Below are 18,821 nucleotides of genomic sequence, written 5' to 3' on the forward strand. Positions count from 1 at the left end.
GGCTGGCACAGCAAGTTCAATGTATGGCTGTCCAAGGTCTGTCTTTTGCAAGTTTCCAAGCTTTGCATCATGTTCTTGGGATTCCATTATCACTTTCAACCGAATACTCTACCAGTTAGAGCCATGATTGCCATCAAAAAGGTGAAGTCTGTAATAATAATCTGGTTTTTGGAGGGGAGATTTTCTCTCATCTCTTGCTCTGATCAGCTAGTGTAGTTTTAGAGGAGTTTGTGGTAAAGTCTGTTCTGTGCTGATTTTTTAATGGCTGTTTGACCACCAGACATGTCTGTGCCCTGAAGACATTTTCAGTTTTCATCCAGTTAGTCTAGAAGGTCCACTGAAAAAGTTATTTGATGTAACTCATCTCTCTGAAACCTGGGCAAACAAAATGCTCTGTTTTGGATTACAGGGAGGTGGACTGGTTTTCCTTGGCAAGCATCCTTTTCCTGCTCGTGTTTGCACCGCCGATCGTGTATTACTTCATCATGTCCTGTGACCAGTACCAGTGCTCTCTGACTGACCCACTGCTGGACTTGCTGACAGGGAATAAACATCTGTCTGACATCTGGAACAGGACTCCCACACTGACCTATAGGGCTGCTGGCATCTATTCCCTTTGGGTCACTTTCCAGGTACATTCTTGAGTTATGATCTGGATGCCGGGTCTGGTTTCTCACACGGCTGTTGGATGAATCCTTTTGCACAAAGGATAGTGGAATGTTGAACTGGCATTTACTCTTTGGTGTTTCCCACTTTCCAGGGCTTTTTGGAATCCAAAGGAAGCTTATGTACTTGGAAAAGAAGCATGTAGGGAATATACGCAAATATTCCTTGTGTGACATATGCCTTAATGAGGTTTTGAAGAAAAAGCAACTTTATAGCAGTATCCGTTGGTTTTAAATTCATACACAAGAAATGGATAAAAATAAAACGACGAGGACCTGAATCTAGTTACCAACTGTCCTGCCTCCCCACCAAAAAAGGATGGCAGCCTTACATGAAGTACATCTTTGAGCTGTCTCAAAGCTTAGATGTATTACTAGTCTAAAATCCCAACAGCTAAATATTGCCATATTTGCTTACCCAATACTTAATAGAAACTTAATAGAAACATTCTATTTGGTATGTGTATGTAAGGAATAGTGTTTTGAGGGATTTTGTCTCGTCTGTATTTACTGTGAATACATCCTCTCTCTTCTAGGTGGTTTTGTACATGTCCATCCCTGACTTCTGCCATAAAGTTCTCCCTGGATATGTGGGAGGTGTACAAGAAGGTGCTGTCACCCCTGCTGGTAAGGTATTCCTTGGAATACACGGACACCGTGCAATCTTCTGAAATGATAGTATTTCTGTACCTAGAGTGTTTAATAGCCCATGTGTAGCCAGAGGAAACGTGGGCAGAAGTGCTCTCACCTTCCTCCCGTGTTCAGTTCAAACAAAAATAGAAAGCAATCGATGTCATCTTTTAGAAGAAGTGACAGCATTTCTATCTCTTAGAATTCGTATAACTGTTGATCTGGTAGGCACCATACCAGCAGTGAAAAAGTACTGGTTGATGACTTTGGCACTTGAAATTGTCAGTTGACTGTAGCTGTCCAGGACTATTGCTGGTATTCGACAAGATAGTTTTACCTGCTCAAGCTCCATGAAGCCAAGGGACTTGAACAAAATGTGGGATGTGAACTGTTAGGAGAAGTGGTTTGTTACTCTGGTCAGTTTTGGGGGAAAGCCTAAATTCAGTTTTGTGAGGAGAAAAACTCAGCCTAACAAAGCCTAATGGGTACAGCAGAGTTTAATGGAACACTCAGAAAAGTGCTTTAAGGTATTGAATTGGGAGGACGAGGAGAGAGAAGTTGTTTCATGAGCGCTTGATTGAACTTCTGTGTATTCTGTGCATAGCCATGTGAATTAAAAGCTGCAGTAATGCGGGGTCAGTAACACTCAATTTTTTTTCTTCATCTTTTAGGTGTCGTGAATAAATATGAAAATCAATGGACTTCAGGCCTGGATCATGACCCATGTGCTTTGGTTTGCAAATGCTTCTTGCTTCCACTTCTTCTCACCTACCATCATTTTTGACAAGTAGATTCCTCTCCTGTGGTGTGCCAATAGCTTGGGATATGCAGTGTCCACGTTTGCAATGATTAAAGGCTACTTTTTCCCTCCCAATGCCAAAGAGTGGTATGTGAATTTTAGTAATGAGAGAAGACGAGGTAATCCGAGATTAAAACTGTTAAATAAAAACCGGGTCTATCAATTGAATGACAGAATATATTTCACTGGCAGAGAGAGCTGAGCCAGTGTATGACAGTGGTTCTTTGCTTCACTAGCACCATCCCCCGTGTTTCATGCTGCACACCATGGGACTGGCAGCCTCAGTGTCACAGATACACCCATCCTAGAAATAGTGAGACTGTTCAGAAGTGTTAGCAAGAGTAAACTCGGGCACTTCTGAAACTCTACAACTTATGTCTATTAATGTAATACTTCAGCTGGGTCAGCTTCTGTTACCTTGCACAGCGTTACATGCTTTGATGATTTTTATTATCACTACATCAAATTAATCTGAATTGTGTAGTCAGAGCAGTAATTACCTGTATTTGTGTAGAACTCTGTACATTTCCAATTTTTTTATGTTTTACAGCAAATTCACTGGAAACTTCTTTTACGACTACGTGATGGGGATTGAATTTAACCCTCGAATAGGGAAGTGGTTTGATTTCAAGCTCTTTCTTCAGTGGGTGCCCTGGGATTGTGGCCTGGACTCTGATCAACCTTTCCTTTGCTGCCAAACAAGAGGAGCTGTATGGCGAAGCGACAAACTCCATGATCCTTGTCAATGTCCTTCAGGTAAATTCCAAGGAGGAAATTAGGAAACCAGCTAGGAAGTAAACTAATATTAAAGTAGGAAAAGAAGTCCTTCTATGGAAATGAAAATGAAGTGTTTTTTCCTGGCCTGAAACAAGCTCATTCAGTGATGGTGTGCTGGGACTTCTTTGGATTTATTGCCTGATCTGTGGAAATGGAAGCCTGCTCAATAGGAGCTCTATCGGCCCTCTTTGTAACGCTGTGACTCTAAGCTGAAGAGAGATTGGGCTGATCAACTGTGAGTTCACTTCCCAAGCGTTCGTCCTTGAGTTGTACACTTGCCTTAGTCATCCTACTGTTGCTTTATCTGTGTAGATAGATAGATAGGTAGGTAGATATTGTGTATCCACATAGCTTGTATTTATGTGATAGTTCTTCCTAACTGTGTTCAGAAACGTCTGGTTTTGAAGTGCTAACATAAAAACACCAATGAGTTGTGAGATCACATCACAAGGCAGCACAGACATTAGGCTGATGCTGTTAAACAGGGTAACTGGTGACAGTGCTCTGTTATTACTGTGAAATTATTCTGTTGCAGGGTATTTTTGTTCTGGACTTCTTTTGGAATGAAGCCTGGTACTTGAAAACCATTGCTATCTGCCATGATCATTTGGGATGGTATTTGGGCTGGGGAGACTGTGTTTGGTTGCCTTCCCTCTCTACTTTGCAGGTAAAAATGTGGACACTGTGGATTTGGGCTAAGAGGAAGGAAACTTTGCAGAAACATTCTTCTCAGCAGGTTAATGTGCACCTTAAATGTTTCTAGGCGGTTTGACTGTTGAGAAATCCTTGCAACATTCTTTGTAACAATTCCTGGGTAGGAAGGCTTCCTGTCCGTGCCCAGATTGGACATCTTTTCCTCTCCTGCCCTTCTTTTGTGCCTCTTTCTGTCACTGTCTGTTGTGTCTGTATACTTTTCTGAATCCTTTTGGTTTCCTTTTTTTCTAAATCCTTTCCGTTTCCTTTTTTTTTAACTCCTGCTTGTTGAGGGTCTTTTGGTTAGCGGTGGTTTGTTTGTGTTTTGTTCCTTGCTTTTTCCTTCTGTCCGGTTTGCATCCTTGCAACTTCTCTCTTCTTGTTTCAGGAAGAAGTGCAATTTTGGAGAGAGAAAGAGAGAAGGAAACTGTTGGATGCAGAGTTTTTTGAAAGTTTTCTGCAGTTTTACTGTTGCAGTAGATTTTTCTACTCTTTCTTCTGGTCTGTTGTGGGCCACTGTAGTCGAGGAATTGGTCTGGCATGCTGAGCCTCTGTTGGAAGTAAATGTCTGATTGTTTTTGTGCTCCCCAGGGTCTGTATTTGGTTTACCAGCCTGTCCAGCTGTGCACAGCCCATGCCGTAGGGGTCTTGATGCTGGGCTTGCTGGGCTATTCCATCTTCAGAATGACCAACCACCAGAAGGACCTCTTCCGTCGTACCGATGGCAAGTGCAGGATCTGGGGGAAGAAGCCGGAGTCCATCGAGTGCTCCTACGTGTCCGTGGATGGGCCCAAGCACTACAGCAAGCTGATGACCTCTGGCTTTTGGGGCTGGGCACGTCATTTCAACTGCACGGGAGACCTGATGGGCTCGCTGGCCTATTGCCTGGCTTGTGGCTTTGAGCACATCCTGCCTTACTTCTACATCGTTTACATGACCACTCTGCTCACCCAGCGCTGCATTCGGGACGAGCACGGTTGTTGCAGCAAAGATGGGAAGGACTGGAAGCACTACACTGCTGCAGTGCCCTACCGGCTCTACCCGGCAGATTTTAAGGCTAATGCAGGATCCAGGGGAAAGAAAAAAGAAGAAACATGCAGGCATGCCATGTTTAAAGTGTTTAAACTGAAGTGGGGCACTGAAATGTCCCATTTTTTTAGAGGATTCTTTTAATTGGAATTGAATCATGCCGCAACCGGGCCAGGAGACACTTCAGAGACAGAGTCAGAGAAGCGGGTATTTGCTTTATTCGGCGCGCCGGGTGTGTGGGGATCGCTCCTCCAAACACACACCTGGTGCTCTCTACAACACAAGTATTATGGGTTAAATTAGGAATATTCATCACATTCCTTGGGACAGGTGTGGTTATACAAATTATTTCTCGGAAGTCATTAGCATATGGGCCACGCATGCGCTGTGTGTCCTGGTGGCCGCGCTGAGGAAGGCCTCTCCTCTTCCTCGGGGGTCTTTTCTGATGAAGGCCAGTAGTCTTCCTCTCAGTGAACTTTTTCACCTTTCTCCCTGGGCATGCGTAGTCCTTTGAGGAATGTTTCAGCGGTCTCTGAGATGATCCTTGTGCCCTCTATCTTGACAAGAGTAGGGCAAATTTGGTTTCTTAGGTTTTGTAATTACAGTCTGCTGTCTGAACTAACGTTTGCTGTCTCCCAATAGTTAACTCGTGCTTCCATGAGTTAGCTATTGACTGCCCCTTCCTCATTTCTGAAGAAGTATGTTTTTTTCCCAAAGCCTGTAGTGGTAGGTCAGGGCAGTAGACAGAAGGTGGCACAGGTTTGCAGCTGGCACCTGCCCACAGGGCCAGGGAAGGCACCTGGGTGCTTTCCTGTGGCTAGACTGGTTACTGCACTTTCCATCTCTACCAGTTGTTTTGAGGGTAGAGAAAGGTATTTTGAGGGCTGCAATGGGCCCAGCACCATGGGAGCAACTCCAGCATCTCAACATTTCCTGTGGGCTCCATGCCCATGGCTTACGAGGCTGCAGACCCAGCTGGTCAAAGGCGCAGCCCTGCCTCCCATTTCAGGGGAAGAAAGAGGAAGAGTTTTGTCAGGGCTCAACCTGAAATGACCTTTTGCCATTTCTGATTCTTCTCCCAGCATTGGAGAGGAGCAGCATCTCTGTCCCTGCCACCCGCTGGCCCTTGGAATGCACACATGAGCCCATGTATCACTTCAGGTGAAGCCAAGTGGCCGCCTCAGTTTGAAAGGGCGGCTGTTGTTTCACTGTTGCATTTCTTGGCTTGTTACAGCCCCTCCTGCCTGGACTACAGCCTGTGCTTGAAGACACAAAAGTGCCATGATGCCTGGAGGAAAGGCATCAAAAGCTTGACAAAGGCTGAAGGGAACACTCTGATCACCCCTTTTCCCAAGAGGGTTCTTTAGCTGAAGTTGCTAACCAGGAGCAGACTTGACACCCCGGCATGGGTTTGTGGTTCTTTTATTTCTCGAGTCCTCACTCCTGCGTGGGACTCGGCAACCGGGTGCTGCAGAGGCTCCGGCAAGGCATCAAAGACGCCCGCCCCGCAGCCAAGGGTGGCGCAAGATCTCCTCCAGCGCTGGCCTGTCCGCGGGGTGCTTGGACAAACACCAGCGGATCAGATGTTGGCACTCTGGGGAGAGAAGCCAGAAAGCGCCGGTCACTTGCAGAAGGCTCCTGCCCAGCTGCTCCCGGCGCCCGCAGGGCCCGGGCCGTGCTGCGTGTGCTCAGAGCTGTGCCGGCCTCCCGGCTGACTCTGCCCTTTGCGGGACAGCGGCACGGCAGGACACGCGCCACCTCCTGCAGCCAAGCGGGCCACACCGACCCCACCGTGGTCACGGGCCGCCGCCTGCGGCCAGCCCTTGAGGGCAGATCGACCTCCCGCGGAGCTGCGTGAGGGCCACGCTGGGCTGCGCGGTGCCATCTGCCAAAGCCTGCCTTCTTGAGGCCGGACACCAACCTGGAGAGACCTGCTGCCAGAAGAAGAGCTGCCCCGACACGATGCCACGGTCGTCCTGGAAGGGCTCGTTCCCGCAGACCATGACGTACAGCAGCACGCCCAGGGACCAGATGGTCGCCGAATGGCCGTGGTAGCAGCCAAGGCAGATCCACTCGGGTGGGCTGTACAGGTGTGTTCCTAGGGGACACAGGCGGCGCTGTCCAGGCGCAGGCTGCTGCCTTCCAGAGCCTGGTGCCAGCCTCCTGGCAGAAGCAGGGGCTGCACCAGTGGCCACAACTTCCCCCCGGGGCCAGCCGCCGTCCCCCAGCCAATTGGCCAAAGCCAGGAAACCGTTCTGCAAGGCAGACAAGGCCAGCGGAGCAGCCCAAGCCCTTGCGGGCCTGCCAAGCCGAGCGGCCGGGGCCTGGCTTTGGCAGCCCCCCTCTGTGGGCAGGGCCGGCAGCCGGCTCCTGGGGCACAGCATCTGGCCCGTGCCAAAGGGCAGCCGGCAGCCGGCTGAATGCCGCAGCCCGCAGCCCAGGAGGGAACGGGGCCGTGCAGTGCCTGGCACTGGGAGCGGGGCCCGGCCTGTGGGCTCACCGGCAAATTGCGTGAAGGCCTGCTCCTGGAGGAAGGTGCCGCAACCGAAGTCGATGAGCTTCAGGTCGCCACTCTCCGGGTCCACGAGGAGGTTCTCCGGCTTGATGTCCCGGTGCAGGACGCCGCAGGCGGTGCAGTGCCGCACGGCCTCCAGCACCTGGCAGAAAAGCCAGCGCGCCATCTCCTCGCACAGGAAGCCCTGCTCCAGCAGGAAGTCCAGGAGATCCTGCGATGACTCCGGACGCTCCATGACCAGCAGGAAGCTGTCAGGCAGCTCAAACCAGTCGAGGAGCTGGATGATGTTGTGGCAGCCAGAGCCCACCTTCTCCATGAGCACAATCTCCATGGGAACGCGGGTGCCGTCGGGCTGTGGGGAGGAGACAGTGCCTCCAGCAGGCCTGATGCTGCCCTGGGGCTGCTGTGCTGCCCCGTGCCTGGGATGCCCCAGTGCCCCCTTGGGCAGCCTCCCTGGTGCTTCGGCTTCCTCCCGCCCAGGGGATGCTTGGGGGGTGCCCCCCTGCCCGGCCCCACCACCGGTGTTTGGCATCCCCGGGCCCGCCCTGCTCCGGCTCGCACGCTGAGCCCACGCCCGCTCCCCCCGCCCTGCGCCGCCTCCCGCCTTCGGGGCCCGGCCTTATCCCTGCCCGCCACGCCCCGCTCTGGCGCTCTGGCGCCGTGGCCCCGCTCACTCACTCACCAGCTCGTACCACTGCACCACGCTCTCCCGGGCCACGCGTTTGATGGCCACCTGCAAGCCCACGAGAGACGGGGCTGAGCTCAAGCCCTGCCCCGCCCCTGGCCCTCGTCCCGCGCCCCGCCGTCCCGGCCACTTACCGGGCTCCCGTCCGAGAGGCGGATGCCCGAGAAAACGGTGCCGAAGCCACCGCTGCCCAGCTGCGGGCCCAGCTGGTACAGCTCCTGCAGCTTCTTCTTTTGCCCTGCGACCGAGACCGAGCCATCAGCCTTGCGCCCAGGGCCCCCCCGGCCAAGTGCCCGCGAGTGAAGCGGGCCGAGCCACCGCGGGCCACCTTGCTCTGACCTGCTTCCTGCTGCGCGCCGGGCAGCGGCCACCGCCTTGCAGCCGTCGGGCTGGCGAGCGCCAGAGCTGGGGCAGGGGAGCGCGCAGAGGCAGCTGCAGGAGCCGGAGGGCAGCGGGGCAGGGCGGCACCGTCGCTGTCCCCGGCGTCGTGGGCTGGACTCTGCTCTTGAGGACTGCCGGGGCTACAGCCCGAGGACTCGCACAGGGGGGTGTCAGGAGCAGCTGCAAACCAGAGAGGGGTTTTTTGAAGCTGTGGCATCAGAAGCACTGGAAACAGCCAGGGACTCGGCTGCTCTCAAGGGCCCTGGCCTGGCCTGCGGATGCCCCTCAAGAGCCCCAAGGGAGCCTCAGAGAGCTCCTCAGATCTCACCTGCTACCAGCAAGGCCTTCCTGGTAGTCGGTGGCCGTCTCGGAGCAGCTTCCTGGAGATGGAGGAACCTCCTGGGTGTCTTGAGGCTCGTCTCCGCCACCAGGCAAGAGCTGTTGCCAGCTGGCGCAGCCGGCACAGCGTCCTGGGAGCTGTGGGCCGGCAACTGCTGGCTCCAGCTCACTCGCTGCTCCAGCACCTGCTCCTGACAAGGCTCCCCTGGATCGGGCTGGGCTCCCACTTGGACTTCTGGGCTTTCCCTGGCAACGTCAGTTGTCAGGGTTGTGCCCGTGTTGTTGAAGTCCATGAGTCCAAGGGAGCTGGGAGACCTGTGCACAGGCTCTGCACTTTCTGCAGGCTGACTGCAGGTCTCACGGAGCGTCTGCGGGCGATGGAGGCTGTCAGAGATAGCGGACGCTCCTGGCGGGATGGAGGATCTCTGACAGCCTGAGCTTCTTGCCTGGATGGCGGCTCTCTGATGGTGTGCCATCCTTGCAAGGCTTGAGGCTCTCCCAGGGATGGAGAATCTTGCTGGGAGCAGCCTCTTGAAGGGATGGAGGCTCCTGGAGGAGCTGGCCGAGCCACAGCAGGGCAGGTGGCCTCGCTTCAGCAGCTCCTCCAGTTCTTTCCACAAGGCCTGCCACATCCCAGAGTAGAGCGGCACCCATGTCCCATTGCGAGCCCAGAGCAGCAGCATCAGTTCCTGCAGCTCCTGGGCCACTGCCACGCAGGGGCCGCAGCTGCAGGGGCTGTCCAGGGGGCTCGCGGGAGCACGTGGCCGCTTGCGAGGGGTGGCCCGAGGCCTGGAGGACCTGGGAGCCGCAGAGGCTCCTCGCTTCCTCCGTGAGCCTCTGGGCTGCACCCCGGGGCGCTTGCGCCTCTTCGCTGTCCTTGTCTGCCGCCTCCGTGGTTGCCAGTGGCCAACGGCCCACCAGACAGCCACAGCGGCCAACAGCAGGACAAGCACAATCACTGGGACAACACCGTCACACATGGCTCCGGCACGTCCCATCGCGACTGCACTGGCAGCTGCAGGTGCTGGCCCGTGTTACATAGCGACTGCGCGGTGATGTCACAGTGCTGTGGGCCAGGACAGCCGGGTGACATCCCAGCCCCGCCTCTCACCAGCGCTCAGCCCCTTTGTGCCGTCATAGCCCTGGGCCCACCTCAGGGATCAGCAGAACCAGCTCATGCCTAAGGATGCACATGGCCAGAAAAAGCCTGGCAGCAAGAACAGGAGCTCAGCCTGCTGCAGTGAATCATTCCCTGCAGCAAGTGGCACATCAGGAAGAGTGCTGCTGCCACCAGTGTCAAGCCCATGGCTCCCAGGACACTGCAGCGGTACCAACTGGCAACAGCCACTACTCTGTGCCTGCGAAGATCTTCCAGAGACAAAGGGAGTTGAAGTTCCTGTGTCTCTGGGGAGCTCTCCTGAACTGGCTGTCGAGGGCAGGAAGAGTTTTCTGTAACAGCTCACCGACTTCTGCGTTGCCTCTGTTCTAAACAAGTCAGGATTTCCCAAGGAGCGCTCATGGTGCTCTCACTGCTCTGGTTTTGACGGGCATAGGGTTCCTTTTTTCCCAGTTGCTGGCACACACTGGGTTCAGATGCACCATGGGAATGCTGTGGATCAAACAGGGGTGGTTTGCTTTCTGCTGAGCAGGGCTTGCCCTCTTCAGGGACTTTGCAGTGTCCCTTGGTACAGTGCACGTTTTCCACGGCGAAGGGAGGGAAGAGTGTTGAAGACAGAGGCAAAGAATGCATTAAACACCTGTGCTGTGTCCCTGGCCCTGTTTGTCAGGTGACCATCCACATCCTGGAAGGGGACAATGTTACTTCTACAATGTTTCTTTCCATGCATATATTTAAAACCACTCTTTTTATTGGGCCCCACATTTCTGGCCACCTTCCTCTCCAGCTGAGCTTTCAGTGCACCAAAGTTCTCCGTACAGTGGCGAGAAACATCTCTGGGGAAGGAATGAGAAGGAGGTGTCTTTACAAACTATCTGTGGGCCTGATGGTAGATAAAGCCAGATACTGATAGGTGAAAGAAGCAGCAAAGGGAGGAACCCTAAATTCCATAGGAATTCCACTAATTGACACAGACTGTTACTCACTCAAGACTCTGCTAATCCCTGGATTTAGAGAAAAAGAACAGAGACAGGAGCAAAAGAATGGGGGGGGGGGGGAGGGGGGTAGACATTAGAAAGGGGGTTTGTATTAAGCCATTTGGGAAGTCTGTACCTCTCAAGTAGCTCAGCCAGTGGGGAAAGAGAGAGGGAAATGCAGCTGGGAAATTAGGAGATAAAGGAAGCTGCGTCCTCTATCAACTTGAGAGATCCCGTGGGAAATGCCCATGACCTCTCCCTTTATTCGATCAAAGTAACAGGACTGCTCTGTCTCTTGTTTGGACGTACAGCTGTGGTGTTTGAGGACTAATTTTCCTGACATCCGTATTCTTCTTGTGACCTTGCTTCCACTGGGCACACAGCTTCCTTTTCCATCCTCTTTGCCAGAGAAGAAGCCTTCTGCCTCGCCTGCTTGGCTTTCGACATTTGGGAATCTCCTGCTGCTGTGCCCTTAGGAGGTGATGTTTCAAAATTGACCAGCACGGATGGACCCCAGCACCTGCAAAAACATTGTCCCTGGAGACCCTGCTTAGCAGTTCCCTGAGCAGTCTGAAGTCTGCTCTCCTCATGGCCCGAGCTGAGGTTTTGCTGGCCCTTTTCCTCTTGTCAGAGGTTTGAAACTCGATTGATTTGTGGTCGCTGTGGCCAAGACGGCCGCCAGTCCCCACCTGGCTCAGGGCACGTGGGACTCAGAGGGCGGCCTGGCTCCAGGGGGGCTGAGCTGGAGAGTCCTGGGCTGCGGGGGGCTTCCCGCTTTCCTGGGAGGAGACTCCCTGGGGAGGAAGAAGGGTCTGGCATGAGCCACAAGGCCCCTGGCCAAGGGACGGTAGCGGGGGACGTGTGCGTAGCGGATGCTGTCTGGGAGGAGCTGTGGCAAGGAGTGGGTGTGGGGCTGGGGGTGTCCCAGAGCTCAGTGAGGGTGTTCCCCCAGCCCAGCAGGCAGAAAGCCCCTGGCTCACAGCAGGAGCCAAGTTCCAGGTCACCAGGAACAGCCCCCGCCCTCACCAGTGCTCCCAGCCTCCCACAAAGGTTGGTTATGCCCATGGGTGCTGCCAAGGTTCCCCATGGGAACAGGGCTGGACACCCTAAAAAGGGGGGTCAACACCCCAGGGGCAAAGCCAGCGCAGGGGAGAATGAGTGGGATGAGTGTGAGAGGACCACCTCTACCCCTCCCATCCCGCACCAGGGAGCAGGGACTTTCCTGGGACAGCTCCAGGAGGATATTCAGGACCATCCTTGCCTGGGACAGGGGTGCCAAGGAGATCCAGGAGGGATCAGTGTCCAGCTCTGTGTCCTGGGACACCCTGCACCCTGTTCCCCATAGCCCTGATTTTCAGGAAGGAGCCACAGGAGCCTCCTGGCCATTGCTGGATTTTTCTTTCAGGAATTCGCTGTGGAGCTCGTTTGTCTTTTTTTGCCTCTTTCGGAGCTCCTGTAAAAACGGCCTTGGAGCTGGAAGGGGCGGGGCGGGGCAGGGCGGAGAAGAGCCAGCTGGGGAAGTCTTGAGGGCTTCTGTGGCTCTGGCAGCCTGCTTTCCTCCTCTCCCTTTGGTGGAGGTGTGGGCTGGCAACGGAGCATCTTCCCCGGGTGGCCGCGGTGCCCCGGATCCCTGCCCTGAGCGGAGGGACAACACTGGGCGTCTCTGGCCTGCCGCACGCAGCCAGGCTGCCGCACAGAGCTCCTCCAAAGCCCTGCCCTTGGCCGCAGGGGGCCGAATTAGTGAGGCATTAAGGAGGGAGGAAGGAAGGGCGCTAATTAGGGAGGGGAGGGCGGGGAGCCGTTCCCAGCCGAGGGGGCGTGGCCAGGACGATGGGCGTGGGCAGGGCCTCAGCGGCGGCGAGGGGCCGTGGTCTGAGCGGGGCCGGGGCCAGCGCTGAGGGGAGCAAAGGGCGGGAAAAGGCTCGGTGCTGCTGAGGGGAAGCGTCGGGAAGGAGGGGACGGAGGGGATATCGTTGGGAAAAAGGGAGACACAAGAGCTCCTGGGGGCCTGAAACCACTAACAGTGGTGGAGGGGAGCCCAACACACTCCTCCTATGTATCCCTATGCTTTACAGAGGGGAAGGCGTGGCTAAAATCCAGGAGAAACAGTGCTGTGGATCCAAGGAATCAGAAGCAGGATCTGTGTGGAGGGCGTCCCTCACGGGAGGCACATGAATCGACCTGAGCGAGGCTGGGGCAGGAGGGTCACGGCCAGCAGAGAAGGGGGACCCTCTGTCCATGCCAAGGCCCAGGGCAGCCCTATCCCGGGAAGCGCGCAGGGAGCGGATCCTTGAGCTGCTGCACGTTGGCGCTGCCCTCGCTCAGCCGGCAGCCCCCTCATTGCCCAGGGGGAGCTGGTGGCAGTGGGGAGTGGGAGAGGGAAACATCTGTCCTACACCTCCATGGCTGCGGCACTGCCAAAGGTGAAGAACGTCAGAGAACTGCCAAACAAGATCCTCCAGCAGGAAAGGCAGACGTTCCCAGCTCCAGGGAATTCCCTGATGTCAGCAGTGGAGGAGCAGGATGAGGAAGATCTCCACGCTTGCGATACTTCTGGCAAGAGCCTCCGTCCCTGCCAGAGCCTCGGTGAGAGCTGCCGGAGCGCAGACGGAGGAAGGCCTTTGGACAGGTGCAAGGTATGAATGATGCACGGTCCCCAGTCGTGGTGTGAGCAGAAACATTTCTTCCAAGCACCTCTGGCTTTTAGAAGAGTTTCACTCTCAGGTTCGAATAGCGTGAGCCTGGAAAGCCAATAGTCGAAATGCTCCGATGTCTGCTACCCAATACTAGACATGAACTCGTGTCTCTCGTAGCAACATCAGGCTTTTTCCCTAAGCCAAGTGCTGGAAGGAGAATTTCTTCTGCAAAACTACTGTGCTTCTGCTGCTTGTTCCATTTTAGAAAGTTTCCTTCGTCGCCCCTGCCTTGATTGAACAGTCCTTTCTCTTCTAACTAGAAGCTCCAGGTTCTCTTCTTACAAGTTGTCTTTGTTTTCTTTGCCCACAGACAGGAGTCCCTGCTTCCCCAGAGCCACGTCGATCTGCAGAGCCTGCTTGTGGCTGAGGATGCAGATGGCCAGGAAAGGCCGGGAAGTAAAAATTGGTAACATTTCTAGTTCCTAGGAAAGAAATATTTCATGAGATCTGGAAAACAAGCATCCCAGCATCTGTGGCATTCCCAGCTGATCAGTCCCGCTGTAGCAAGATTGAGGATGCATCTCCCAGTTCTCCAAGAGCTGAGTAGGTATTAGTAGGGCATTGGACTGCAGCTGGGAACAGCAAAAGTGGCTGGCACAGCAAGTTCAATGTATGGCTGTCCAAGGTCTGTCTTTTGCAAGTTTCCAAGCTTTGCATCATGTTCTTGGGATTCCATTATCACTTTCAACCGAATACTCTACCAGTTAGAGCCATGATTGCCATCAAAAAGGTGAAGTCTGTAATAATAATCTGGTTTTTGGAGGGGAGATTTTCTCTCATCTCTTGCTCTGATCAGCTAGTGTAGTTTTAGAGGAGTTTGTGGTAAAGTCTGTTCTGTGCTGATTTTTTAATGGCTGTTTGACCACCAGACATGTCTGTGCCCTGAAGACATTTTCAGTTTTCATCCAGTTAGTCTAGAAGGTCCACTGAAAAAGTTATTTGATGTAACTCATCTCTCTGAAACCTGGGCAAACAAAATGCTCTGTTTTGGATTACAGGGAGGTGGACTGGTTTTCCTTGGCAAGCATCCTTTTCCTGCTCGTGTTTGCACCGCCGATCGTGTATTACTTCATCATGTCCTGTGACCAGTACCAGTGCTCTCTGACTGACCCACTGCTGGACTTGCTGACAGGGAATAAACATCTGTCTGACATCTGGAACAGGACTCCCACACTGACCTATAGGGCTGCTGGCATCTATTCCCTTTGGGTCACTTTCCAGGTACATTCTTGAGTTATGATCTGGATGCCGGGTCTGGTTTCTCACACGGCTGTTGGATGAATCCTTTTGCACAAAGGATAGTGGAATGTTGAACTGGCATTTACTCTTTGGTGTTTCCCACTTTCCAGGGCTTTTTGGAATCCAAAGGAAGCTTATGTACTTGGAAAAGAAGCATGTAGGGAATATACGCAAATATTCCTTGTGTGACATATGCCTTAATGAGGTTTTGAAGAAAAAGCAACTTTATAGCAGTATCCGTTGGTTTTAAATTCATACACAAGAAATGGATAAAAATAAAACGACGAGGACCTGAATCTAGTTACCAACTGTCCTGCCTCCCCACCAAAAAAGGATGGCAGCCTTACATGAAGTACATCTTTGAGCTGTCTCAAAGCTTAGATGTATTACTAGTCTAAAATCCCAACAGCTAAATATTGCCATATTTGCTTACCCAATACTTAATAGAAACTTAATAGAAACATTCTATTTGGTATGTGTATGTAAGGAATAGTGTTTTGAGGGATTTTGTCTCGTCTGTATTTACTGTGAATACATCCTCTCTCTTCTAGGTGGTTTTGTACATGTCCATCCCTGACTTCTGCCATAAAGTTCTCCCTGGATATGTGGGAGGTGTACAAGAAGGTGCTGTCACCCCTGCTGGTAAGGTATTCCTTGGAATACACGGACACCGTGCAATCTTCTGAAATGATAGTATTTCTGTACCTAGAGTGTTTAATAGCCCATGTGTAGCCAGAGGAAACGTGGGCAGAAGTGCTCTCACCTTCCTCCCGTGTTCAGTTCAAACAAAAATAGAAAGCAATCGATGTCATCTTTTAGAAGAAGTGATAGCATTTCTATCTCTTAGAATTAGTATAACTGTTGATCTGGTAGGCACCATACCAGCAGTGAAAAAGTACTGGTTGATGACTTTGGCACTTGAAATTGTCAGTTGACTGTAGCTGTCCAGGACTATTGCTGGTATTCGACAAGATAGTTTTACCTGCTCAAGCTCCATGAAGCCAAGGGACTTGAACAAAATGTGGGATGTGAACTGTTAGGAGAAGTGGTTTGTTACTCTGGTCAGTTTTGGGGGAAAGCCTAAATTCAGTTTTGTGAGGAGAAAAACTCAGCCTAACAAAGCCTAATGGGTACAGCAGAGTTTAATGGAACACTCAGAAAAGTGCTTTAAGGTATTGAATTGGGAGGACGAGGAGAGAGAAGTTGTTTCATGAGCGCTTGATTGAGCTTCTGTGTATTCTGTGCATAGCCATGTGAATTAAAAGCTGCAGTAATGCGGGGTCAGTAACACTCGATTTTTTTTCTTCATCTTTTAGGTGTCGTGAATAAATATGAAAATCAATGGACTTCAGGCCTGGATCATGACCCATGTGCTTTGGTTTGCAAATGCTTCTTGCTTCCACTTCTTCTCACCTACCATCATTTTTGACAAGTGGATTCCTCTCCTGTGGTGTGCCAATAGCTTGGGATATGCAGTGTCCACGTTTGCAATGATTAAAGGCTACTTTTTCCCTCCCAATGCCAAAGAGTGGTATGTGAATTTTAGTAATGAGAGAAGACGAGGTAATCCGAGATTAAAACTGTTAAATAAAAACCGGGTCTATCAATTGAATGACAGAATATATTTCACTGGCAGAGAGAGCTGAGCCAGTGTATGACAGTGGTTCTTTGCTTCACTAGCACCATCCCCCGTGTTTCATGCTGCACACCATGGGACTGGCAGCCTCAGTGTCACAGATACACCCATCCTAGAAATAGTGAGACTGTTCAGAAGTGTTAGCAAGAGTAAACTCGGGCACTTCTGAAACTCTACAACTTATGTCTATTAATGTAATACTTCAGCTGGGTCAGCTTCTGTTACCTTGCACAGCGTTACATGCTTTGATGATTTTTATTATCACTACATCAAATTAATCTGAATTGTGTAGTCAGAGCAGTAATTACCTGTATTTGTGTAGAACTCTGTACATTTCCAATTTTTTTATGTTTTACAGCAAATTCACTGGAAACTTCTTTTACGACTACATGATGGGGATTGAATTTAACCCTCGAATAGGGAAGTGGTTTGATTTCAAGCTCTTTCTTCAGTGGGCGCCCTGGGATTGTGGCCTGGACTCTGATCAACCTTTCCTTTGCTGCCAAACAAGAGGAGCTGTATGGCGAAGCGACAAACTCCATGATCCTTGTCAATGTCCTTCAGGTAAATTCCAAGGAGGAAATTAGGAAACCAGCTAGGAAGTAAACTAATATTAAAGTAGGAAAAGAAGTCCTTCTATGGAAATGAAAATGAAGTGTTTTTTCCTGGCCTGAAACAAGCTCATTCAGTGATGGTGTGCTGGGACTTCTTTGGATTTATTGCCTGATCTGTGGAAATGGAAGCCTGCTCAATAGGAGCTCTATCGGCCCTCTTTGTAACGCTGTGACTCTAAGCTGAAGAGAGATTGGGCTGATCAACTGTGAGTTCACTTCCCAAGCGTTCGTCCTTGAGTTGTACACTTGCCTTAGTCATCCTACTGTTGCTTTATCTGTGTAGATAGATAGATAGGTAGGTAGATATTGTGTATCCACATAGTTTGTATTTATGTGATAGTTCTTCCTAACTGTGTTCAGAAACGTCTGGTTTTGAAGTGCTAACATAAAAACACCAATGAGTTGTGAGATCACATCACAAGGCAGCACAGACATTAGGCTGATGCTGTTAAACAGGGTAACTGGTGACAGTGCTCTGTTATTACTGTGAAATTATTCTGTTGCAGGGTATTTTTGTTCTGGACTTCTTTTGGAATGAAGCCTGGTACTTGAAAACCATTGCTATCTGCCATGATCATTTGGGATGGTATTTGGGCTGGGGAGACTGTGTTTGGTTGCCTTCCCTCTCTACTTTGCAGGTAAAAATGTGGACACTGTGGATTTGGGCTAAGAGGAAGGAAACTTTGCAGAAACATTCTTCTCAGCAGGTTAATGTGCACCTTAAATGTTTCTAGGCGGTTTGACTGTTGAGAAATCCTTGCAACATTCTTTGTAACAATTCCTGGGTAGGAAGGCTTCCTGTCCGTGCCCAGATTGGACATCTTTTCCTCTCCTGCCCTTCTTTTGTGCCTCTTTCTGTCACTGTCTGTTGTGTCTGTATACTTTTCTGAATCCTTTTGGTTTCCTTTTTTTCTAAATCCTTTCCGTTTCCTTTTTTTTTTTACTCCTGCTTGTTGAGGGTCTTTTGGTTAGCAGTGGTTTGTTTGTGTTTTGTTCCTTGCTTTTTCCTTCTGTCCGGTTTGCATCCTTGCAACTTCTCTCTTCTTGTTTCAGGAAGAAGTGCAATTTTGGAGAGAGAAAGAGAGAAGGAAACTGTTGGATGCAGAGTTTTTTGAAAGTTTTCTGCAGTTTTACTGTTGCAGTAGATTTTTCTACTCTTTCTTCTGGTCTGTTGTGGGCCACTGTAGTCAAGGAATTGGTCTGGCATGCTGAGCCTCTGTTGGAAGTAAATGTCTGATTGTTTTTGTGCTCCCCAGGGTCTGTATTTGGTTTACCAGCCTGTCCAGCTGTGCACAGCCCATGCCGTAGGGGTCTTGATGCTGGGCTTGCTGGGCTATTCCATCTTCAGAATGACCAACCACCAGAAGGACCTCTTCCGTCGTACCGATGGCAAGTGCAGGATCTGGGGGAAGAAGCCGGAGTCCATCGAGTGCTCCTACGTGTCCGTGGATGGGCCCAAGCACTACAGCAAGCTGATGACCTCTGGCTTTTGGGGCTGGGCACGTCATTTCAACTGCACGGGAGACCTGATGGGCTCGCTGGCCTATTGCCTGGCTTGTGGCTTTGAGCACATCCTGCCTTACTTCTACATCGTTTACATGACCACTCTGCTCACCCAGCGCTGCATTCGGGACGAGCACGGTTGTTGCAGCAAAGATGGGAAGGACTGGAAGCACTACACTGCTGCAGTGCCCTACCGGCTCTACCCGGCAGATTTTAAGGCTAATGCAGGATCCAGGGGAAAGAAAAAAGAAGAAACATGCAGGCATGCCATGTTTAAAGTGTTTAAACTGAAGTGGGGCACTGAAATGTCCCATTTTTTTAGAGGATTCTTTTAATTGGAATTGAATCATGCCGCAACCGGGCCAGGAGACACTTCAGAGACAGAGTCAGAGAAGCGGGTATTTGCTTTATTCGGCGCGCCGGGTGTGTGGGGATCGCTCCTCCAAACACACACCTGGTGCTCTCTACAACACAAGTATTATGGGTTAAATTAGGAATATTCATCACATTCCTTGGGACAGGTGTG

General features: G+C 51.4%; 2 pseudogenes; both read left to right on the forward strand.

The window, feature by feature from the left end:
* The first annotated feature begins 416 nt into the window (after nucleotides 1–416).
* On the forward strand, nucleotides 417–4,611 carry LOC138110937 (7-dehydrocholesterol reductase-like; annotated as a pseudogene).
* A 9,697-nt stretch (nucleotides 4,612–14,308) lies between these two features.
* Nucleotides 14,309–18,504, forward strand: LOC138110938 (7-dehydrocholesterol reductase-like; annotated as a pseudogene).
* Nucleotides 18,505–18,821: the final 317 nt, after the last annotated feature.

This window comes from Aphelocoma coerulescens, chromosome 5 (assembly GCF_041296385.1).
Source record: "Aphelocoma coerulescens isolate FSJ_1873_10779 chromosome 5, UR_Acoe_1.0, whole genome shotgun sequence".
NCBI lineage: Eukaryota > Metazoa > Chordata > Aves > Passeriformes > Corvidae > Aphelocoma > Aphelocoma coerulescens.